This window comes from Humulus lupulus, chromosome 7, assembly GCF_963169125.1.
Source record: "Humulus lupulus chromosome 7, drHumLupu1.1, whole genome shotgun sequence".
Lineage (NCBI taxonomy): Eukaryota > Viridiplantae > Streptophyta > Magnoliopsida > Rosales > Cannabaceae > Humulus > Humulus lupulus.
In genome coordinates, this window is record NC_084799.1 from 44791877 (window position 1) to 44818691 (window position 26815).

The following is a 26815-nucleotide window of genomic DNA, read 5'->3' on the forward strand; positions in this document are numbered from 1 at the left end:
TGCAGTAAGAAGGTTCAAGTTTGGTGCACACACTCACAACTCTAGATTTATTCGAAGTAAATTTGATAACTCTTGTTGACTTATTACTAACATTTTGTGTTAATACTTAAGTTCTTTTATAATTTTTTCCCTGAAATATACCATGTTGATATTTATTACTTCGCTTGAATTGCTAGAGACTAGCAATAAGCTGATTGAGGGTTGTGATTAGTGCTCAAATATATCATTTTATTAGTTTTAAAGTTTAAAATTAATTAAGTTTTAATTAATATTTTCATGGATTTATTGTAATATATTTTATATTTTAAAATATTAATTTTAATTTAATTTGTGTTTAATTTTCAGGAAATAAAATGTATTTTTGACACAAAGAAAAAGAAAGAAGAAAGAAATAATGAAAATTGAAGAAATCATGAAGAAAATGACATTTTTGACAAGATTAGGCCCAAAAAGGAGCCCAACCCAAGCTTTTAGAAACTGCCACGTGGCAGAAAGCCACCGGCCAGCCGCCAGCCTGCCACCTGACGCGCTTGACGCTTGCCACCTGACGCACTTGACGCCTGCCACCTGACGCGTCTGACGCGCACCTGCCGAGCCAACGAAAAGGCACCACGTCGCCTTGCTGTCTCCCACTCCACTAGGAGCATTTTTTTTATAGCCAGTTAAAGCATGCCACGTGTCCCACTTGTCCCTTTTTTCCATCAGATTTTGAAGCCACTCTCTCCACTTCCTAATGCACGTAAATACACATTTTGGGTCCTATTTTCACTATAAATAGAGGACCAATTGTAGGGAAAAATCATCAGATTGGAGAGTGGAAAAAGACACTTTATTGTTTGTTTCTTTTCTTATTTCTAGTTTAATTTTGCTTGTTTTAGGTGACAAGAAAATGAGTGAATTATTTTAGAAATATTGGTGAGGTTGGAGTGTAGTTGTTTTACTTTTCATTCTCAATATTGATATTGATTCTTCTTATGCTTCATTTCCATATCTCATTAATTATTTTGTTTCTCATCTTCTAATTTCTTTTCTTAAATTATTTAGCATCTTTTACATAAGTTCAGTCATGTTTTTCTTATGTAACTTAGATTGTTAATTTATTTTAGTATATTTGTTATCTTGTATGTCTTTTACTGCATTCTGCCAGTGGTATTTTGTCGCTCTTAGATATATAATATGATATTCTATGAAATTAGAAGTTAGATTCAATTTAATATAGATTATTTAATTTGTGTTTTTAACATATACATCTTCCAGTTGCAATTAATGGTGTAGAATTGCAACTGTGTTTTGAATTAATATCAATATTAGAATAGGTTTTACAACACTGCATCTCTACCTTGCCATGCTCTTTATCTGATCGCTTTCTCTAATCTATCATTTTAATTTCACAAAATCCATCTCTTCAATTCCACTTCATTTTTATCTTTTATTTACTAACCTAATCTTTAGTTGTGTTTGCCTCTCTGTGGATACGACATAGCCCGATTACTACTGCGACCGCTTAAGAGTTTATTGGGCGATATCAGCTCCAGAAACAATAGGTGATTATTTCTATAGTCCCAAGGATCAAAAGATTTTTTTTTTCAACAAATGCGACCTTCCTTGAACATGACTATATGAATAACTATAAACCTCGAAGCAAGGTAGTATTGGAGGAACTCACAACTGATAAGATTCCATCACAATCATCTTCACCATTAAATGATAAACAAAAAACTGAGGAAACCATGATTCCTGGGAAAGAAACCCCAGTGCAACGTCATAGTGGGGAGGATTGTGAGACAACATGTTCGCTACGAACATAAGGCACATATCCTTGTTTTGATACAGAAAAGGATGATCCATTAACCTTTAAAGAGGCAATGGATGATCCTGAAAAGGGAAATGGCAAGAACCCATGAACCAAGATATGGAATCGATGTATTCCAATTCTGTCTGGGAACTTGTTAATCCACCTGAAGATGTCAAGCCCATAGGTTGTAACTAGATATACAAGAAGAAAAGAGGTGTAGATGGGAAAGTAGAGACTTTCAAAGCGAGGCTTATAGCCAAAGGTTACACTCAGAGAGAAGGTGTTGATTATGAAGAAATATTTTCTCCTGTGGCCATGCTCAAATCCATTCGTATCCTCTTATCCATAGCGGTTGCCAATGATTATGAGATATGGAAAATGGATGTCAAGATAGCATCTCTTGGCTATCTTGATGATGGTACAACCAGAAGGGTTCATAAAGAAAGGGGAAGATCAAAAGGTGTGCAAGTTGCTGAAATCCATTTATGGATTAAAGAAAGCATCTAGATCTTGGAATATCACTTTTGATGAAACAATTAAAACATATGGCTTCGAACAAATTTTGACGAAGCATGTGTGTATAAATACATCAAAGGAAAAGCGGTGGTTTTCTTAGTTCTTTACGCTGATGACATTTTGCTCATTGGGAACAATGTAGACACATTGTCAAACGTAAAGAAATGGTTAGCTGAAAAGTTCCAAATGAAAGATTTGGGCGAGGCAAGCTATGTTCTGAGAATCCAAATCCTAAGGGGTAGGAAGAACAAGCTCTTGGCACTTTCTCTGGCTAATTATATAGATAAGGTGCTTGAAATATTCTCTATGTAGAATTCCAAGAAAGGTCAATTACCGACCAAACATGGAATTTCTCTCTCCAAGGAACAATGCCCCAAGACACCTCTGGAGAAAGAGGATATGAGAAAGTATCCCTATGCTTCAGCAGTTGGGAGTCTGGTGTATGTTGTGTTGTGTACTAGGCCTGGCGTCTGTTATGCAGTTGGGATTGTAAGTCGTTATCAATCAAATACTAGTTTGGAACACTGGATTACAGTAAAGCGCATTCTCAAGTATCTTAGGAGAACAAGAGACTATATTTTGGTATATTCAGGGGTGGGCTAAACGCTACTTGATACACTGATTCAGATTTCCAATCAGACAAAGACAGTCAAAAATCAACATCTGGGTCAGTGTTCACTCTTGGTGGAGGAGTAGTGGTCTGGAGAAGCATTAAGTAATCCAGCATAGCTGATTCAACCATGGAAGCTGAATACATAGCGACTTGTGAAGCAGCTAAGGAAGCGGTTTAGTTGAGGAAGTTCTACACTGATCTAGAAGTTGTTCCAGATATGGATAAGCCACTAATCATGTACTGTGACAATAGTGGAGAAGTAGCTAATTCCAAAGAACCTAGAAGCCACAAGAGAGGGAAGCATATAGAAAGTAAATACCATCTGGTAAGAGAGATTGTACACTGAGGTGATGTGTAAGTTATGAAGATAGCGTCGGAACAGAACCTGGCTGACTTGTTAACCAAGACACTTCCTGCAAAGTCGTTCATGGGTCACGTGCACGATATGTCTAGAGTCCAAGAACTTTACTTAGCTAGTTAGATAGTAGTATTATAGTATTTATAGTATTATCTTTGTAACTGTGGATTTTTGGTTCAGACCAGGAATTATTTGGACACTCATAGTAGTACTTATAGATTTTCTAAGTTTAACCTATCTTTTAAGAATATTGATGTTAACCTAAGGTTTGATTATACGACTGATATTAAGGATAATATTTATTATACTATAAGGTTTAGATAAGGACCAATAGGATTTTAAGCACATGTTATGAATGGGTGATTAAGGATTAAGTATTTTGAGGATTAAATTTAATAAGGAGTAAAGTTTGAATGCTATAAGGTCGGTCAGCAGCTTTGAATATGTTGAGGGCTTAGTCAAGGCTGTTTACTCCATTCAAACTTAGCTAAAAATGTGTAATTTCGTGTTTAATTAATCAGCGTGTGCCGATATATCGCAGCTATAGGGGCAATATATCGCAGCACGTAGATACGGAAAACACGAGACGATGCACGACTGCCTCGGGCATACTGGCCCAGGCGATATATCGCCTACAGGGGGCGATATATCGCCTCCTTCAGTATGTTTTGAAAGTTTTTGAATTCTTTTTCCATTCAGCCATTCAACCTCTTGATAAGTGCAGCATCTTTTTGAACGAGTCTTCAGCCTCTGCTGAACGATTATTCAAATTATTTTCACCTAAAAAGCTATTATTTTTATTCAAGTAAAATCAAGATCCTTTCATTCCTAAACTCTATAAATAGGACCTAGTACCCAGCCATTATTCATCTTTTGCTCTAAGTTTAGAGGCTGCAAGTGCTAAGTGAGTGTGAGAGTGTAAACACCTGGTTTGGGGAAATCATAAGCTTGATCCTCATAAGCTTATCAAACACTTTGGGAAGTAAGGTTCTATAATATTTTGGTTTGTGGTGTAGATTGGTCTTACAAGTCTTTAAGGTAACCCAAAACTCTAGTTCATTGGTTTTATGTTAATTTCTTTCTCATAGCCTTCTACTCAGTCTTCTAACCTCATTCTTATTTTGGTTAGGAAATCTAAGTTCTTGAGCACATAAGTTTCGGTAAGTATGTTTCTCAATGGTTTAGTCTTCCCATTCCTTTTCATCTCTTTTTCTTCATTAGACTCACTCTTTTTCATAATGGTTATTAGGAGTGTTCCAAAGTCCCAACGCTGTCCACATATCCCGGTAACTTTGGTAAGGAAAATAGGATAGAAATGCATATGTTATATGTTCTATATGTTATCTTATGTTTCTTATGTTATGATAAGTGTTATGATATGTATGTTTGTAGGCTTGGGCATATGACCCATATGACTAACAAGACCCCAAATAGATTATGGGCATATGACCTACTTAGCTAGTAGGACCCCACTAATCTCATGGGCATATGACTTGTTTAGTCTATGGGACCCCAAGTAGTAATGGCCATTATAGTATGTGTATGTAATAAGTGTTATGATATGTCTTTATGTTTATTATGAAATTTATGTATGTGAAGTATGTGTTAGATTTTTCCTTGCTGGGCATTAGGCTCATTCCTTTTTGTTTAAATGTGCAGGAAAATAGCTATTAGTGGCGGTAAGGTTCGTGGATGCTTGGAGATTGTGTATCGATGATGAATGGAGTCAAGGAATCGAGAGTTCGATTTCGAGGATGTAGTCATTTGTTTATGGTCTTTATATGAATTTTCCGCACTTACTATGTAATCCCTTTATTTTAAATTATGTTTTGTTTTTAAGACAATGGGATCCCATATCCTTCTTGATATTTTTTGTAAGTAACTCTTATTTTTACAAGTTTTCTAATAAAATTATGGTATTTTCGCAATGTAAGCTTTATTAAGGATTTGTATGTATAGTTTCATTAATGGTCCAAAAGTCTAGAGTAGTTGGGTCATTACAATATGGGATTAAGGGAAATGCCTCACTTGCTTTGAGGGCAAGTGGGAGATTTTTAGGATTAATGCCCTAAAAGCATGTAAAGGCATTTTATTAGTTTTAAATAAAAGTACAATTTTATTATATTTGAGTGTTATAATTATTGTTTGAATTTATTATATAATAATATCATAAATATTCCTTATTCATTCATGAGAATATGATATTGTATTAGTACGAGAGATTAAAGATCATATATAATGAATAAAATAGTCAGTAACATATTAAAGTAAGGAATCTTTAATGAATAGTTACTAGTACGGTTTGCCAAGAATATGATATGCAAGTAATCTAGATTCAGATTACTGTTGTGGATAGACATCATAGTAAATGTGATGTATATAGTAGAGATTATATATGACAGGACCGATGAGAATTAAATATCTTTATAAACTTGTCATTTGACGTAAAGATTTAATCCTTATCATAATAAATGATCATTTGTAGATCAGTCTAAATCCTGAGTATTTATGAACTTCTGTTTATGTTTATTGGATATTATGATTCACTCATTAAGGTCTCTTGGAATAATGAGGCAAATGACTTTTGTTTTGGAGATTCAATATCATAGATGGCTGGGAACATGAATTACAATATTGGAATCCATTCTTTCCTAACGGATCGAATATTGGTTCCCATAAGGGTTGATTTTGGAACTGAATAGTTATTGAGCTCAAATCTATAATTAGATTATAGATTAATTATTCACTAGTGAATTAATGATACTTAAGGATCAAGAGGTAATTAGTAGAGTAAAACGGTAATTTTGACCAACTCTAATTCACCTGTAGCCAACCCTCCACTTCTCTCTTCTTTTTCCGACAAACCACCATCGCGTAGCCACCACCTTTCTTCCCCGACCTTTCTCTCCCCCTTCTTCATCGTCCCCCTCTCTCCCTCTTTTTTTTTTTTGTTAAACAAAGCCCAGCTCTAGGCTTCAATCCAGCGACAAGGTGGCTTCCTCGAATATCTGACTGGGTTCCGACGACAAGGGTGCTTCGATGTGGGTGAGTAGTTTTTTGAAATGGAGCTTCGACATGGATTTTGGTTTTGTGCATCACATTTTAGTTTTCCCTATTTTTATCTTCACCAATTTGAATGATTCTCATCTTTACTCTATATCTTGTTCTTTACAATTTGCATGCAAGAACTCAAAAATTCATTTTTTATTTGAAGAAATTTATATCTATTTGTTGTGATTTTAGTTTTTTTGAGTGTTATGAGTTATGCTTTAGGTTTTGGATTTTGATAAATGTCATGAGTTATAATTTTTGGTTCAATTTTTTGGTTTGATTGAGAATTTTGTCAGAGGGGAGAGCTAGAGAGGAGATGTGCTGGTGTTGGAGAAATGGTTGCAATAAATCAAATATGGGCTTGAAGATGATCGGTCTTTGGGAAGAAATAAAGAGTATTGAAGAAGATGAACTGATGGATTGTTGAAATTAGATTTAGGGTTTTAAGTAAATCATTTTTTTTTAAATTAAGATATATTGTTAATTATTTTTTAATATTCTTAAACGTATTTTTCATTTTTAATTTTTATTTTGAAATTAATTAAAATAATTTTTCATTAAATACGTGGGTCACAATTTATGACATGGACTGCGAATTTGTTAACAAAACAATGGATTAAGAGGTTTACCCACTCAAAAATAAAAATTGGGGGTTTAAGTGTAACAAAATGTAAAGATTAGTGGGTTTTGCCGTTAATTTCTTTTTCTCTTGTCAATTTTCCTTCATGTTTCTGTATATTAACTTCTTTTCAATTGATATTTTAAAAAAAAAAACATAAAAAATAGAGGGATTTTATAGAAATATTAGTTATTAAAAAATGAAAGTATTATTACATGGGGTGTGATATTATATCCAAAAATATTAGTTATATGGCAAGGTTAATTTTTCTTTCATTTTTACAATTTTTTTTCCCATTTTTACGGTTTGGTTGGAGTTTAAGCCAAAGTTGAGTATTTTCATGGTTTAGTTGGTGTAACGCCCTAAACTCCAGGGACCGTTACGGTGTGCCTTGTAAACAGTGCTAAACTCGCTAATCGAGTCATTTGGCCAAAATCATGTAACTAAGTATGATTAGCGGTTTAGGGATTAAAAATTTTGGTTAAGATATAACGTTTCATTATAACGTTTATTGTATACATTGGGATCCCAAAAATATAATTTAAAGGTCTATTACAAGAAAATATTTACAACAGAACGATCTAAGCGGCAAAATAGGGTTTAACCCTAGTTCCTCTTTCAACCCTCGGCCGTGGCGGTCGAGCAGCCGCATATGTACACGTCGTCACCTAAGCTCTCCAACTCAAGGATGGTCCAGCTTTCTCTTGCCTTTACCTGCACCACATAGCACCCGTGAGCCAAAGCCCAGCAAGAAAACTCAACATACTCATGAACAGTAATAACATGTCATCGAATCGTAATGTGCATGCCTAGCAATAATAGCTTCTATCATGCATGCAAATAAGTTCAAATAAATGATTATGGGGTCCTGCATCTGAATAGAAGACTAATGAGTCATTCTCTGAGGACCTGCTTCTTGGATAGATGACTAATAAGTCGATCTCGGAGTGGGTGACTAATGAGTCACACCTTGTATAGGTGACTAATTAGTCACACTTTGTATAGATGACTAATGAGTCATACTCCGTGCAGATGACTGATAAGTCCATCTCTGTCTAGGTGACTAATGAGTCACACTTGGTAAAGATGACTAATAAGTCAATCTCAGTGTGGATGACTAATGATTCATACCCTGTATAGGTGACTAATGAGTCACGCTCTAGAGTCCCATACCCTCCTAGCCATGTGGCATGTAGGTCACCTTAGCCATTCTGGCTCTGGCTCTAATTAACTAGCCCATAGACTAGACAAGCGCTTTTAATTTTCATCGAACTTGAGGTCGGTCCGGCATTAATGCTCATTTGAGTCATTTAATGAAGATGTCGATTAGATCTAATCTTTTATCGGCTTGCGTTAAACATGCTAAGGCCGTACTTGACTTATAAGTCAATCCCATGTGACCAGTGCTCAATACCACTACCGAACTTGACTAATGAGTCACAGCTTCACAGTTGATATTGACACCATTGCCAATCCCTGACTAATAAGTCAGTGCTTCCTCATTTAGGTAATACAAAAATACATATATCATATGTCAAATATTCAGATATAAGGCATTTGGCATGCTCACTCAGTAATCAAAAGCATAATTATAATCATGCACAATTACAAAGACTCAAGCTCTGATCAATCTTATAATCAATATTCATAGCATGACCTAATCACATGTTTCTCGTGCACCACATGCATCACAGTTAATCACTTGACATGCCTCAACAATAACCATGCATGTCACATTTAACCATCCAATATGCATCAAGAATAACCATGCATGTCATATATACACAGGGTGCAGTTTTCTTACCTCTAATTCGAGCGAGAATGAATAAAAGAACGACCCTTGAGAACGATCTGACTTTTAGCCCTTTAGCGGTCACCTAGTCATAACCAAATATGGGACACCATCAATAAAATGAATAACAAAGGTTCCCAAACCAAGATCTGGCCTCCGGGACATCAATCCCCACTAATTCGGGTAGTACGAACAATCCCGAGGCCTAAAACCGAGTTCCCAAGGTCAAAACACTCAAACGGGCTCAAAACCAACCAAGGGATGCGACCCTAGAACCTTGAGCCGCGGCCCACAGCCACTCCAGGAGCAAGGGCCGCGGTGCCCAGCAAGGCCAAAACCTCCCTAGCAGCTTCTTCGAGCTAAGGCCGCAGCGCCCAAGAACAGGGCCGCAGCCCCCAACCCAGAACCATCCACAAACTCGGTTTCCATCATCCCAAAGCCTCCAAAAACATACCTAAACACTTCCAAATCCACAAATCAAAGTTCCTCAGCTTCCCAATGATCCAAAACCATCAAATCCCAAAGCTCAAACGAACCAAAAACTCAACGATTCACAAAGTCCAATTCTAAGCTTAAAAACTTAAAACTTAAAACTTGAAATACCTCCAATTGAGTTGTTTCCAACTAAATCCTTCGGCTAATAAGCTTCTAATCTTCCCTAGGATCGCTATGCCTCGATCCTTGCTTGAATCCGACTCCTAGAACTCGAGATTTCTTCGAAAATGCTTCGAACAATAAAATGAACTATCGGGAAGAGAAAGAGAGGTTTTCTAACGTGCGGTTCTATCTGACAAGCTACTTCAAGCTTAAGTAACCTCAAATAAAACCTAGTGCTCGAGGTCCTGAAAACACCCCCAGGGATATTATAGTCAAAACTTCCAGAATTTCCTCCTGGTCTCAATAACTCCCAATTTATCATCAAATAACATCCTCATAACTCAATATTCCAATAAAAGACCCCGTTATGACAAAACCGCTAATTTAATAATATAAGACCATCTCATGCCGAATAGCTCGAATATATCTCCATAATAATGGGATCTCATTCACAAATCACAATATGCACCCAAATATACAAATATGCCCTCAACGGGCCAAATTACCAAAACACCCTAATAACCAAATGAGGACCCACATGCATGCATATAACATCATATTATAATATAATTCACATAAACATGCATATTATCAGTTAATGGAATAATTAAACAATTATGGCCCTCTCGGCCTACTAATCCAGCCATTAAACCGCATTAGGGATTTCGGGGCATTACAGTTGGAGTCGAGGTCTGCAAAACATTTCATGTTCTTAGATAAAACTTTTTTTGAGATTAAAGTTTGATTTTATGTTGTTTTTATCTAAAAAAAATGATAAAAATCATTAGGAAAATTTGTTTTAGAGTGTTTTTGGATTGAAAAATATAGAAAAACGATGTCAAAAGAGTATTTTGGATTGAGGAGATTTTAATATCATGTATATTTTTGGTCAATTTTATTTCTATATATATTTACTTGGTTAATTTATATATGAAATTCCGTATTTTCTAATTACCAACTTATTATTTAATTAATCAATTAATTAAATATAGAATAATTAAGTTGGTACTAAAACAGATATTCTGTAACTACATACCAAAGTTCTGTATCTATAAACCAGAAAACCAGAAAAGAACTAAAGTGTAGAAAATAAAAACACACAAGGTTTTTATACGTGGTATCAGCAATCCTTGCAAATTGCTACTAGTCTACGGGGCCACGCCCAGAGATAAGATTCATTAGTAAGATCTCAAAAATACAAAGTCTTTTACTTATGCATAAATAAACTCCCTCTTATTATATGCTGCAAGCTTGATGTATTCCACCTTGACAAATGAACCTTGTTGAACCTTCAAGAATACGAACTCCCTTCGATATGCTTAAAGTATGTTTGCTTCCTCCCAAAGCAAGACTTGAACCAACCACCTTCTCCCGAAGGTTTCCACTTTGTTCTCCTCCTTTGTAGAACTCTTTGAAGACTCAAAACAATTACAAGGACACTGAAAAACAGAGGTAGAGTCGAACTCACTCACCTCTACCAAACAAAGACTCTCTTTTATAAATAAGAATGAAATACGAAAAGAGGTAACTAAAACCCAGCATCCAATATGAGTATCTATATTCATTATACTCATATTGGGCAGCAAATACACTGTCTAAACTGGCCTAAGCCCACAAGGAAACTTTCCTAAAAGAATTCTTCAATTTTACAGGATTTCCTGATTCTGTAGCTACAGAATCGTGAGCTATATATGGTAACAATCCATCCTTTGATGTAGGAATCAAGGCTTCCCTAACCTGATCATGCAATAAAACTCAATTATATGGTCAGATACAGTGATGTAATTGGCTAGCAAAAGACAATTCAAAAGATTTGATTTTAAAATAATAAAGCCACACTATTTTTGGCAAACTTTCCTAATATAGAAAAGTTTGTCATCAATTATACATTTATTATTTTAAAAAAATAAAACATTTATCAACAATATATATTTATATACAGCCGAATATAATAAGAAAATACAAAATATTTTTATCAAATTAAATATGCCAAAAATGGAATTAACAATCTCCCCCTATGGCACTTTGATTGACAAAATATTTTGAAGAAAATAAACAAGGATGAATCTGCAAAACAAAGTGTTAGAACAAAAAATGAGAGTATAAAAATACTCCCCCTGCATGAAAGCTTATTAACACATATAGCAAAAACATGAAAACTTTTTAAACGGAAAAATTCAACGAAACCACAAACAAACAACTTCCCCTGAAAATAGGGTCCAGAGTTGTAACCAAAAAATAAATACTACTCCCCCTTTTTGTCTATCAAAGGAGCCAAAAACCACAAAAGACAATAAAAATGACATTAAAGTTCAACATAAACATAAAAAGTAATAAAAACATAAACATTCATTCAACTAGCCATCCTAGCCACTTTGAAAGTACTTCATGATGTTGTCCATCCTCTTTAGAAGTTGTCCTTGACTAGTCTCCATCCTAGCCAAATGAGTATTGATTTCTGCCAGTTCTGCATGTGCAGAAGTTGAAGCTGTGGCAGCAGGTGAAGCATCTGGTACTCCAAGAGAAGCAAAACTACCCGATTTCTTGGAAGACTTTCTTTGAGAGGGTTTTGCTGAGATTTTGAATGTCTGACCAACATTGGGAGGCTCAATTGATTCATTGTCAAGAATCAATTCCCTTTGAGCAGATAAGATCTTATAAATCAAATTGGGAAACACAAGGTTAAGCTTGGGCTTTTTACCCTTTCTAAAAGACATAATTTGTTCCCAATTAAGATCAGCCAAATCAACTTGAGCACCAGTAGTGATTTTGTATAATAGAAAGGCAAGATCATTAGAAACATTTACCAAATTGGAGCAAGGAAACCAATTCGACAAGGCAAACCTCATAAGCACCGCATGTTGATAAGTGAGTTGAGAGATGTGCATAGCATCAATGAGCTCAACATCCTTGTCTCCAGTGAGATTAGAAAATACATCATGACGATCAAACACGACATCAGATGGCTCTACCCTATTTGGTAATTGAAGAGCTTCAGCCACATCATTCACTGTAAAGAAATATCAGTAACCACGCATATACACTTTGCCAAACATGAAGGAGTTTTTATCTAGGCACTTATCGGTAATGTTGGCATAGAATTCTTTCACAACTCGATCCACATAGCCAGTAAAACCAATCAAAGTGTCCATCCACTGCCTTTCTTTTAACAAACTAACAACTCCAAACGGCTTATGAGCAAGCACATTATAATTCTTTTAAGCAATAAAGTTTCTTGCCTCATAAAATTTCATATCTCTCTCATGATCATTATAGCAATAATAATGCGAATGAGGTTTGAAGTTTTCAAGAGAGATACCAGATGGTCTTTTCCTTTTCAGAGAAGGAGCAGACTTTGGAGGAGCCAAGGGACATTTTCCTTTGCTTTTGTCTTAAGCAGCAGGTTTCAAAACAGCAGCAACAGGTTATGTAATAGTAGGTTCCTCTTCTGATGCAGCACTTTCAGAACCAGGATCTCCCAAGGATTGTTCTTTTTCTTTAATAACTGCACTAGGATCGGACTCAACCTCTGATTCTTGTTCCAAATTCTCAGTTTCTTCTTCTGAATCAGATTATGAAGAAGATGTCGAAGGGGGTGATTTTTGAAAATTTTCAACCGAGAAAAAGAACCAACTTCCTTGACTTTGGGAACACCATGGGGATGAAGAACCATAGTTTTCTTCTGAGTGGAGGTCTGAGAATGTGTTCGAGAACTCACCATTGGCACAGGAACAATGGCCTTTTCAGAGATTGTTCTTGAGGAACCACCCTTTTGAGAAGAAAAGGACTTGGACAATGATTTTTCAAATGAAATAATTTCATCATGACCACTGAGACCAGGGGTGGCGATTGGAGAAGCTATCACAGATGGGGAATTCAGAGTGAATGTCTTCTTTCTCACCTAGGTTTTTGATTTCCCAGAATGTTTTGCAGGAGCAGAAGCCTGCGCTGGAGCATCGGTTGCTAGAGTGTAACGACCCAACTATCTATAAGACTTAGATCATTAACCCTACTAGACATAACTATTACTTTGAAGAGAACATACATGAGAAAATTCATAACTTTATTGAAAACTTTAAAATAATATTTGTAATACATAAATGAGCTCATTGTTTTAAAATAAAACATAACTTTAAATGAAATTGTTTACAAAGCTAAATGCGGAAATACAAAAAAAACGTAATTTAAAAAGACTAAAACAAAAAATGTTATCCTCGAATCGACACGCATCCCATCCCTTCCATTCACCTCCATACACACACCAAGCTTCCAAGAATCCTTTCGCCTTTGCATCTATTTTCCTGCATCACACTAAAAGAAAAGGAGTGAGCTTAATGCCCATCAAGGAAAAACTACTAACAACATAAATCATATTCATAAAATTATATCATAAATAGATACTATAAACATATGACTATAAAAACGTATACCATATAGGACTATACTATTAATGGCCATTATGACATGTGGTAAACCATCTACGTCCCCTGTCTAATATTTAAGGTAGGTTAGATCACATGTAGTGTATGATAACCCATCTAGGTCCCCTGTCTAATATTTGAGGTAGGGTGAAGCATAACATAACATATTAAAACATAAACTTATCATAACATATTATACATAAACATAACATATAAGCATAACATATCATACAAACATACAAGACCTATCCTATTTTTCTTACCAAAACCGGGATATGAGAACAAATGCAGGACTTGGAACACTCCTAAACCAATAATAAGAATAGTGAGCATTTCTTAAAAGAAAGAGATGAAAAGAATAGAACTAAACCACCAAGAGAAAACTTACCGAAAAGACACCTTAAGTTCAAAGAACTTAAAAACCTAACCACAAAACCATAACAAAAGTTAGAACCTGAATGAAAACTAAAGAAACTAAGGAATCAAACAGGATTGAACTTAAGAATAAGGGTACCTTTGTTGACATTATGGATTGGTCTAACTCCAATACCAAAATGAACTAATCCTCACTTCCCAAAGTGTTTTATAAAGCTTAAGAATGGCAAAGCTTTTTCCCAACCCAAGTGTTTATCACTCTTATGGTCTCACGAGCACCTTCAAATCTGATCACAGCTGAAGAGTAAGTGAAAGGGCTGGGTCCTAAGTCCTATTTATAGAGTTCTAGGAATAAAAATCTTCTTTTTGGCTTTGAATAAAAATAATAAATTTAATTGAAGATATTTGAATATTCGTCAATCAGAGGCTGAAGACTCGGTCAAAACTATCAGAGGTAGGTCTAAGGAGTCAAAGTTATTTTTAAAAAATTAAAAACAAAAATAAAAAAACAAATATCTAATATCTAATATAGGCAATATATCGCCCCTATGTGGTGATATATCGGCTGCCCCCTAGTCCTGAGTCTCCGTTCGTACGATCATGCAACGTCAACGTATTTTTCCGTATTCTTCATCAGGTGATATATCGGCTCCTATCTGCGATATATCAGCATACGTGAATATTTTAAACATGTAATTGCACTTTTTCAGCAAAATTAAGGTTGGATAACTACTTTGACTTAGTCAAACTACGACCCTAACAGTTTCTGGTGAAGACTAAGTCTTATATTTCCTTATTTTATCATTAAAATAATAATTCCTTAATAATCATGCTTATGACAAGTGTCATATTTTTATTGGCACTATATAAACCTTAGGTTATAATAGATATCATATTTATAACCAACAATATTAATCAAACCTTATGTTATACTTAATATTCTTAAGCTATAGGTTACACTTATAAAATCCATAACTATTGCTAGGAGTTTCCAACTAAGTCCCACTTTGAACAAAAATCCACGAAATCTAAAATACTACAACTACTACTAGCTAGCTAACTAAGCAAACATTCTGGGACTCTACATGGACCAAGAGGAGCAGGAGGAGGAGAAGCTAGGACAGACGGGGAACCACGAACATGCCTCTTCGAACCACCTGGGGCATTCTTGGTTTTTGCCATTGAAAAGCTTGAAAGTTTGAAAACCCTAGAGAGGAACTCACACACGCCGAGAGAAAATTAAGAGAGGAAAAAAATTGAAGAGAGTGTGACTGAGAGGATTAGATCGTGGGTTAGGGTAAATATAAAGAGAAGGAATAGAAAGGGAAAGTGGGAAGTTAGCTAAACTAGATTTTCAATTAATGCAATAACTCCTACAATATCATAAAATAAAAAATAATCTTCCCTTACCTTTGACTTACCCGAAAAGAATAAAAGGGAAACAAACATTATAATTTTGCAATTAAATCAATAGTTTCCAAAAAGAGACCAATCCCATGAAAATAGGACACCCCAAATCAAATAAAATGAAACAATAATTAAAAATAAATGACCAGCCGAAAAACAATTCCCCCCCCCCCCCCCCATTTTTAATGATTTTTTCAATTTATGCATATATTTTTTTTATTAGAAAATAAAATGAAAAAGAAAAAAAAAATAAAGACAAAGCACAAATAAACACAAGACAAACAACCAACACTTTAGAGAAATTTTTTTTGACTAATAATAGAATTAAAACAAGACAAAGAAACAAATATTTTTATTTAAGCTCAACATGAAAATCGGTCACAAATTTTTATTTTTTTTTTTAAAATCAAACCTTGATATTTTTGCCAACAATATGAAACACAATGTCTGCTTTGCCTTTGTCCCTGATGAAAAAATTAAACTCGAAAGAATGCACGGATATTATTTTACCAAGCTAATTTCTTATTGCAAGAAGACCATACAAGTTACGCATGAAAGGAATTCACTCAGTCACCAAAAAAATATATTTTAAGAAATTCAATCAGTATGTAATAGCTTTTTTTTTATTTTAATGCAATTTTTTTTTCGAAAAAATGTGTCAAGCATTTGTGTGTGAAAGTGTAAGCAGGGAACATTGCCCAATTTGTCAAATAGACTTTTTATGAGTATTTGTCACCAGAGGAGATGCTGTCACACTACCTCAATGGTAGCCCTTTTCAATGGTAGTGTATCCTCTACATAACTCCTAATTACATAGTACCAACTTACTCAGTGATGACTTTCACACATGGAGATAGGTAGCTCTATTCTTCCAATGGAGCTTGAACACACTTTTTTTTTTTTGAAAATGGTAGCACACACATAACACTGATTGAATGACCAAAATATTTCTAGGAGGACTGAAAATCTTTTCCTGAACTAAACCTTTATGAAAAAATTGCACAAAAAAATTAGCAACAAAAATAGTAATAAGCAATTCTCTTGAGTTTGAAACTTTCTTCTGGAACAAAAACAAAAACAACAACATTATGTACATCAAGTCAAAGCAAAATATCAAAAACCATAAAGAACTCAAAATTAAATGGTACAAACCCTTAAGGATTTCCTTAGAGAAATAAAGCAGACCGAATCAAGAGCTTTAGTAAAAATATCTGCTATTTGTTTGCTTGTTTCAACATATTCTAAGACAAGAACTTTATTTTCTACAAGCTCTCTAATAAAGTGATGATGAATGTCTATGTGCTTAGTGCGAGAGTGTTGAACAAGATTTTTTGAAATATTTATAGCACTAGTGTTATCACAGAAAATGGTTAAAGTTTTCAAATCAAACCCATAATCTTCCATCATTTGTTTCATCCATAACAATTGGGTACAATAGCTACCCGCAGCAATGTATTCAGCCTCTACAGTTGACAGAGAGATACAATTTTGCTTCTTACTGTGCCATGAAACGAGATTGTTTCCAAGATAGAAACATCCACCACTAGTACTTTTTCTATCATCTGCATTTCCTACCCAATCAGCATCATTAAAGCACACCAAATTAGAGTTAGTGTCTTTTAAAAACCAAATCCCAAAATCAACAGTGCTATTGACATAGCGAATGATTCTTTTCACAGTAGAAATATGAGATTCCATGGGATTTCCCTGATAACGAGCACAAACACCAACACTATAACATATATTAGGATGACTAGCAGTAAGATAAAGTAAACTACCAATCATGCTTCAGTACAAAGTAGGATCTACCTTCACTCCTTGTTAAACTTTGGATAATTTCAAAGTTGTGCTCATAGGAGTATTAGTATGTTTGGCATTTTCAAGCCCAAACTTCTGTAGAGTCCAAGAACTTTACTTAGCTAGTTAGATAATAGTAGTAATAGTAATAGCTAGTAGTAGTTATAGTATGTTTATTACTATGGATTTTGGTTCAAGTCGGGACTTAGTTGGACACTCGTAGCAACACTTATAAATTTTATAAGTTTAACCTATAATTTAAGAATATTAATTATAACCTAAGGTTTGATTAATATGAATGATTATGAAGATGATATTTATTATACTGTAAGGTTTAGATAGACCTAATAAGATAATGACATTTGTCATGTGCATGTTTAATGAGAAATTAAGTATTTTTGAGGGATAGTTTATTAAGAGTAATATTTGAAAATCTCAGAGTCTGCCAACAGCTTTGAAATTGTTATAGGACTCAGTCAAAGCTGTTTACTCAATTCAAATTAGGCTAAAAAAATGTAATTACGTGTATAATATTTCAGCGTATGCTGATATATCGCAGCTCTAGGGGGCGATATATCGCCACACGGGGATACGAAAAACACGTAACTTCGCATGACCATTTCGACAAGTCTCGGGAATATGAGCCCAGGCGATATATCACCTATGGTAGGTGATATATCGGCTCTAGGGCAGCATTTTCAAATGATTTTGAAACCGAGCTCATTTTATTCCATAAACCTCTTGATAAGCCAGAACATTTTTGACCGAGTCTTCAGCCTCTGCTGAACGATTATTCAAATGTTTTTCAATTAAAAAGTCATTATTTTTATTCAAGCTAAATGAAGATCTTTTCATTCTTGAACTCTATAAATAGGACCTAGGACCCAACCATTTCTTTCATTCTTCAAGATGAGTTCAGAGCCTTCAAGCTGCTAGGTTTACTTTAGAGTGTTAAACACTTGGGTTGGGGTTATAAGCTTTATCATTCTAAGCTTATTAAACACTTGGGAAGTAAGGTTCATAGTGTGTTTATCGTTATCGAGGTGTAGTTCGGGTATAGCAATTTCAAAGGTATTCCTATTCTTAGTTCTTTTCTGTATTTTTTCATTAGTTCTTATAGTTTTTCTCTACTGATTTCCTAACTCGCTGTTTTTATTCATGGTTAGGCATCTAAGTTCTTTTAACTTGAGGTTCTTGTCGGTAAGTACCTTCTCGGTGGTTTAGTTTATTTCTTTTCATCTTTTTCTTTTAGAATACTCACCTTTCTCAATTATGGTTTTTAGGAGTGTTCCAAAATCTCGTCCTTGTTCTCACTTCTCGGTATTTGGTAAGGAAAATAAGATAGTTCCTATGTGATATGTGCTATGATTTTAATATGTTATGATTATGCTATAGTATGATTTTATGTGTTATGATATATGTATGTTTGGGGCTTATAGTTGCTATATAGCAAACCCCAACACTTTTATGTTTTTGGGGCTTATAGTTGCTTAACTAGCAAACCGCATTGTAGTTTGAGGCTTATAGTTGCTTAGTTAGCAAACCCCAATAGTCACCATGTACATGGGTTAGAATTATGATATATGTGTTATAGTATATGATATATGTTCATAGTTTATGTGTATGATTATGTTTCATGCTTATAGTAGATTTTCCTTGCTGGGCATTAGGCTCATTATGATTTATATGTGTAGGAAAATAGTATGGCGGCGGGAAGATTCTTGGCAGCTTGAGATTGTGTATTGAGGGAGAATGGAATCGGTGGACTGCGCGAACGATTCAAGGATGAAGTTGTTTAAGTCTTTTAATTATGATTTCTATGTATTTCCGCACTTAATATTGTAACCATTTTATTTAAGATTTAAGTTATGTTATGTTTTATTTTCAAAACAATGGGATCCCATACCTTACTATGAATTTTATATATTTTGACTTTTGTTTTATAGTTTTAATGAAGTTATGATTATTTCATATGTATGTTTTCTTAAAGATTAGTGTCTATGTATAGTAGTTATTAATGGTCCAAAGTCTAGAATAAGTTGGGTCATTACAACTTCTTCACCAAGTTTTGTGCATAGTTACTTTGTGAAACAAATGTGCCATCATCAGATTGTTTCACCTGAAGACCCAAAAAATAGGTGAGTTCACCTACCATGCTCATTTCAAATTCCCGTTGCATTTGTTGGAAAAATACCTGCACTTCAGAGTTCGAAGTAGATCCAAACACAATATCACCAACATATATTTGAGCAACAATAACATTAGATTTAATGTTTTTGATAAACAATGCTTTATCTACATTTCCTCTTCTATAACAATGAGAGATTAAAAACTCAGTTAGACATTCATACCAAGCACGAGGGGCTTGTTTCAAACCATATAATGCCTTGTCTAACCTATATACATGATCAGGAAAATGAGGATCCTCAAATCCTTTGGGTTGCTCAACAAAAGCTTCTTCTTTTAAAAAATCATTCAAAAAAGCAGATTTAACATCCATTTGGTACAATTTAAAACCAATAATACAAGCAATGGAAAGAAGTAGCCTGATGGACTCAAGTCTTGCTACTGGAGCAAAAGTTTCATCAAAATCAATACCTTCAACTTGAGTATAACCTTGGGCAACCAATCTTGCCTTGTTTCGAATGATGGTACTAAACTCATCACTTTTGTTTTTGAAAATCCACTTTGTTCCTATGACATTAGCACAAGTCAGACTAAGAACAAGTGTCCATACTTTATTGCGAATGAATTGATCCAGCTCTTCTTGCATTGCCCAAATCCATGCTTCATCCATCAAGGCTTCCTTCACATTTTTAGGCTATAAAGAAGATACAAAACACACAAATTGAATCAAATTAACATACCTTCTTCTAGTACCCATGCTCTCATACATGTTTCCAAGTATGAGATCAGTAGGATGATTCTTCTTGATTCTGGAGGATGGTTCTCTTTGAATTGGATCAGTGATTATGTTTGGTGGTTGCTCAGTTTCTTTCTCCGCTGAAGTTTCTGGAAAATCATCTGTTGTAGCTACAGAATCTTGAGGTGTAGCCTCAAATGAAGATTCTGTGATTGCATCCAAATCGTCTGCCAGTTCAGGAGACTTTTCTAGCAAACTTTCAATCTGTTCTTCTGTGGAAAACTCAGAGAAATATTTTAGATCATCAATAACAACATTAGCATATTCTATCACAGTTTGGGTTCTTATATTATAAACACGATAAGCCCTACTATTAATAGAATATCCTATAAACACACCAACATCAATTTTTGCATCAAATTTACCAGTATGATCACGATCCCTTAAAATATAACAAGCACTGCCAAAAACATGAAAATGACTCACATTTGGTTTCTTACCTTTCTAGATCTCATAAGGAGTCTTATGAGTACCTGGTCGCAAAAACACCTTGTTAATGGTGTAGCAAGCAGTGTTAATTTCTTCAGCCCATAGACGCTTGGTTAGTTTCTTGCTGTTTAACATTACCCTAGCCATCTCTGTCAGAGTTCGGTTCTTTATTTCAACGACTCCATTTTGTTGAGGAGTTTTAGGAGCAAAAAATTCATGAGAAATACCTTTAGATTTACAAAACTCATCATAAACAGTATTTTCAAATTCTTTTCCATGATCACTCCTAATATGAACAATCTTTCCAATATTACAATCTTTTTCCACACACAATTTCAAACAAAGAGATTTAAAAGCATCAAATGTATCAGATTTTTCTCTCAAAAAATCCACCCATGAAAACCGAGAGAAATCATCAACACACACAAAAATGTATCTCTTACCATTCAAACTTTCAACCTGAATTGGACCCATTAGAGTAGTAGTAGTAGTAGCAGCAGCAGCAGCACGAGTAGTAGTAGTAGTAGTAGTAGTAGTAGTAGTAGTAGTAGTAGTAGTAGTAGTAGTAGTAGTAGTAGTAGTAGAAGTAGTAGTAGTAGTAGTAGTAGGAGCAGTAGGCAGTAGTAGTAGTAGTAGTAGTTTGTAGTATGTTAGATTTCATGGATTTTGATTCAAGTCGGTATTTAGTTGGAAACTCATGGCAATAGTTATGAATTTTATAAGTTTAACCTATAGTTTAAGAATATTAATTATAACATAAGGTTTGATTAATATTGCTGGTGCTAAGTGTATTATTTATTATAACCTAAGGTTTAAATGAAGCCAATAAGAATATGACACTTGTCATAAGCATGATTATTAGGGAATTAGAATTTGTTATTTTATGGTTAGTTAAGATATTTGTGGATTAGGTTGTTATTTAGATAATTAAATAGATTTTCCATAACTTTAGGGTACTGTAACTTCTGACCTATTTTTGACCCAGTTATATTATGAATTTCAAAAAATAGTATTTCTATAACATTGTAGATAATTGAATTAGATTCCTAACGGTATAAAGATGGTCTAAATCGGAGTCTTATAACTCCATTTATGTTGATTTTACTATAGATAAGTTTAGAGTTACGAGAATTAGGAAGTTAGAAGTTAGGATTCTATTTTTTTTTTTTTTTTTAAAAAAAACAAGCTTTGACTCCTTAGACCTAACTCTGAATGATTTGACCGAGTCCTAAGCCTTTGACTGACGAATATTTAAATATTTTCATTTAATATTCATTATTTTTATTCAAAGCCAAAAAGAAGATATTTATTCCTAGAACTTTATAAATAGGACTTAGAACCCAGCCATTCCACTCACTCTTCAAGCTGTGATCAGACTCCAAGGTGCTAGTGTGACCATAGAGTGATAAACACTTGGGTTGGGGAAAAGCTTTTTCATTCTTAAGCTTTATAAAATACTTGGGACGTGAGGTTTAGTGTATTTCGGTATTGGAGTTAGACCAACCCATAAGGTCAACTAAGGAATTCTTATTCTTTAAGTTCAATCTTTTAAAACTCTTTTGTTTTCTTTAGTCCTTTTATTTAGATCCTAACTTTTGATATTGGTTTTTGATTAGGCTCTTGAAACTTAAAGATCTTTCTTGGTAAGTTTTGTCTTGAAGGTTTAGTTTCCACATTTATTCTTTACTCTTTAGAAATACTCACCATTCTATTGTTGGTTTTAGGAGTGTTCCAAGTCCTACATTTGTTCTCAATTATCCCGGTGTTGGTAAGGGAAATAGGATAGATTTTATATGCTTATATGTTATGTTATGTTTTTTTTTTTATGTTATCTAGGGCTCATAGTTGCTTAGCTAGCAAGCCCTAGTGTTTATCATTTTTATGGTATAGAGTTATGGTTTACCCTACCTCAGATATTAGACAGGGGACCTAGATGGTTTATCGCATGCCATGTTAATGAGTTAATGGCCATTAATATTGTAGTCCTATATGGTATATGTTTTTATAGCCATATATTTTATTGTGCATGCTTATGATATATGATATATGTTTTTATAGTCACATATGTTTTATAGTTTATGTTTATGATGTAGTTTTATGCTTATGACATATGATGAATATTTTTAGTAGGTTTTCCTTGCTGGGCATTAGAATCATTCCTTTATTTTTAGTGTGATGCAGGAAAATGAATCTAGAAGGCGGAAGGATTCTTGGTAGCTTGGCTTGTGTGTTGAGGATGAATGGAATGAGTGGACTGCGTGTCGATCGAGGATGACGTTTATTTTAGTCTTTTGTATTTTGTCTCTTTTGTAGTTCCACATTTAGTTTTTAACAATTTGAATTAAAGTTATGTTTTATGTTTTTTTAAAACAATGGGTACCTATGCCATATTTTCTATTATTATGTATTTGATACAATATATTGAATTTTAATAAAGTTATATTATTTCTTATGTATCTTTCCCAAAGTAGTAGCTATGTCTAGTAGTTTTAATAGTCCAATGTCTTAGAAATAGTTGGGTCATTACATGACAAGAAAGTCTTTATCACCTGTCATGTGCCTGGAACAACCACTGTCAAAATACCACATTTGAGAGGTAGCAGTTTTAAAACAAGAGATACCAGCAAGACATTTATTTTTAATAACCCATTTTTGTTTTTGAAAAACATGTTTATTTTGAAACTCTTTAAAATTTCCAAAAAAAAATATAACTAAACATATTCTGCAAAGTAAGACATCTAGGTCAAATGTGACCTTTTACCCCACAAAAATGACAAGAGGGAATGAAACGTTTCTTTTTCCCATGAGAATTTTTGGGTTTACCTGACTGCTTCATTTCTGTAGAAACAGTTGTAAAAACAGAACCCTGCAAAGTTGAATCAGAATATCCATAAGACATATTTTCAGATTTAACAAATTTAGTATTCATTTTCAATTGAGTTTCAAAAAAACCCAATCCAACATGACTCAGTTGACCTGAATTTTGAACCTCCTCAAAAATGTTAGAACCTGGATTTAGCATTTTAACATTTATTTTCAATTTGTCAAGTTCTTTTGTCAAAAATACAATTTCAGGATTTTTTGAACACAACTCAAATTCACAACATTTATTCTTTTCTTCAAGATCTTTGATGTTGTGAGACAATTATTTATTCATTTTAACCAAGGAACTATTTTCAGTATAAACCTGTAACCGCTTACCACACATTACCTTGTATGATTCAGCCAATGATTCATCATTGAGTTATGACTCGTTTGAATCCGAGTCAATTTCTTTTTTATCGACATCAGTCAAGGTATTGTTTAAACACAATTTTTTTCCTCTTTCGTGAAAAGCACTTGACAAAACACTGGTTAAAACAACTTTCTCATTATCATCTTCACTACTTTCAGAATCATCATCACTCCAAGTAACATTAAAATATTTTTTATTCTTTTTCAATGTGTTAGTACATTCAAATTGAATATACTAACACATTCAGATTGAATATGACCATAACTTTCACATTCTCGACATTGAATACCTTTTTTATTGTTAGAAACAAAAGGTTTAGAAGAGGTGTTACCTTTTGGAGTTCTTAAAAAAAAATTTATTTCCAACCTTTTTCATGAACTTTTGAAAATTTCTTGTTAACAAGGCCATTTCATCATCTTTCTCATCATCAGAAACTTTAAATGAAATACCTTTGTTTTTTTCAAATGAAGGATTCGACTTACCCTTTTGCTTTATTTGTTGATTTAGCTCAAATGTTCTTAACGAACTCATAAGCTCCTCAACCTTCATTTTGCGAAAATCCTTAGCCTCCTCCATTGCTAGCAATTTCATGTCAAACCTGTCTGGAAGCACACGAACTATTTTTCGAACCAACACAGTATCATCTAGTTTTTCTCCCAAGGCAAAAAACTCAGATAAAGTTTTAGTTTCCAACATTCTTAATTCATCAAATCTAGTTTGCAACATGGTAAAATGTGATCTCTTTACATCAGTAGTACCTTCAAACTCAGTTTGAAGGATTTTTCACACCTCATTTGCAGATTCACAAGATGATATCAATTTTATAAAGTCTTCACCAATACCATTAAAAATTGCATGCAAAGCTTTATTATTAAAACCAGATAATTTTTTATCTTCAATAGACCACTCAAGTTTAGATTTTACCTTTGAAATACCTTTATCATCTTTTTCAATTGGTGGAGTCCAACCCGAGAGTATAGATCTCCAATCCCTCTCATCTTTCGACTTGATGAATGCCCTCATCCTGACCTTCTTGTATGGATAATTAGTATCATTTAATAGAGATGGACGAGTGATGGAGTTTCCTTCTACAAAGAACGACATCTCACACAAAAAAAATTAAACGGAATAATATAACCTCAAGATCTCACTAAGAGTTTAGTGACTTCCTCTGATACCAATTGAAATTCCGTATTTTATAATTACCAACTTATTATTTAATTAATCAATTAATTAAATGTGGAATAATTAAGTTGGTACTAAAATAGATATTATGTAGCTACAGACCAGGGTTCTGTAACTACATACCAGAAAACTAGAAAAGAACTAAAGTGCAGAAAATAAAAACACAGAAGGCTTTTATACATGGTATCAGCAATCCTTTCATATTGCTACTAGTCCACGGGGCCACGGCCAAAGATAAGATTCATGGGTAAGATCTCAAAAATACAAAGTTTTTTACTTATGCATAAATAGACTCCCTCTTATTATATGCCGCAAGCTTGATGTATTCCACCTTGACAAATAAACCTTGTTGAACCTTCAAGAATACGAACTCCCTTCGACCTGCTTGAAGTGTGCTTACTTCCTCCCAAAGCAAGACTTGAACCACCTTCTCCTGAAGGTTTGCACTTTGTTATCCTCCTTTGTAGAGCTGTTTGAAGACTCAAAACAATTACAAGGACACTGAAAAACAGAGGTAGAGTCGAACTCACTCACCTTTACAAAACAAAGACTCTCTTTTATAAATAATAATGAAATACGAAAAGAGGTAACTAAAACCCAGCAGCCAATCTGAGTATTTATAGTCATTATACTCATATTGGGCAGCTAATACATTGTCTAAACTGACCTAAGCCCACAAGGAAATTTTCCTAAAAGAATTCTTCAATTTGACAGGATTTCCTTATTCTGTAGGTATAGAATCGTGAGCTATGTATGGTAACAATCCATCCTTTGATGTAGGAATCAATGCTTCCCTTTTATAACATGATCATGGAATAAAACTCAATTATATGGTCAGATACAATAAGGTAATCGGCTAGCAAAAGATAGTTCAAAAAGATTTGATTTTAAAATAATAAAGCCACACTATTTTTGGCAAACTTTCCTAATATAGAAAAGTTTGTCATTAATTATACATTTATTATTTAAAACAAATAAAATATATATCAATGATATTTATTTATATACAGTCGAATATAATAAGAAAAATACAAAATATTTTTGTCAACTTAAATATGCCAAAAATGGAATTAACAATATATAATTTATAATTAATTAAAATGGTTTATATCTTTTTGGATCCTGTGTTTTGTAAAATAGTTCAAATAGATCCATAAACTCAATTTTGATGAAGAAAAATTGAATATAACAACACAACAGTTAGGAAAAATGATTTTGTTTTTGTTTTACATTGTTAGTTTGGTGAATTATTTGTAATTTTAGCTTAGGAAACTTTGACCAAAATCGAGTTTAGGGTTCTATTTGAACCATTTTACAAAACACAGGGTCCAAAAAGTCATTTGTCAAAACACAGGTTCCGAACAGGTGATTGGACAAAACACACGGTCCAAAAAAATATAAACCCTAATTAAAATTGTACAAAATGTTGATTTAGTTTATTTATTGCAAAAATTTAAAAATAATTGTATCAATCTTGGTTGACGTTTGCTTAAGTCTTTGATTAATTGACATTTGATTTAGTTTTATTATATGAAACAATATATATTGATGTACACTATTTTTCAGTTATTTAATAATGTTGATTAATGTTACTCTTTAATTATCCTTATGTATTTTTTTTATTTTTTTTTTAGTTTGTGTATTGCTTAGCATTAATGTGTTGTCGATATTTACTTTTTTTTTTTATTAAATAGTGCAGTTT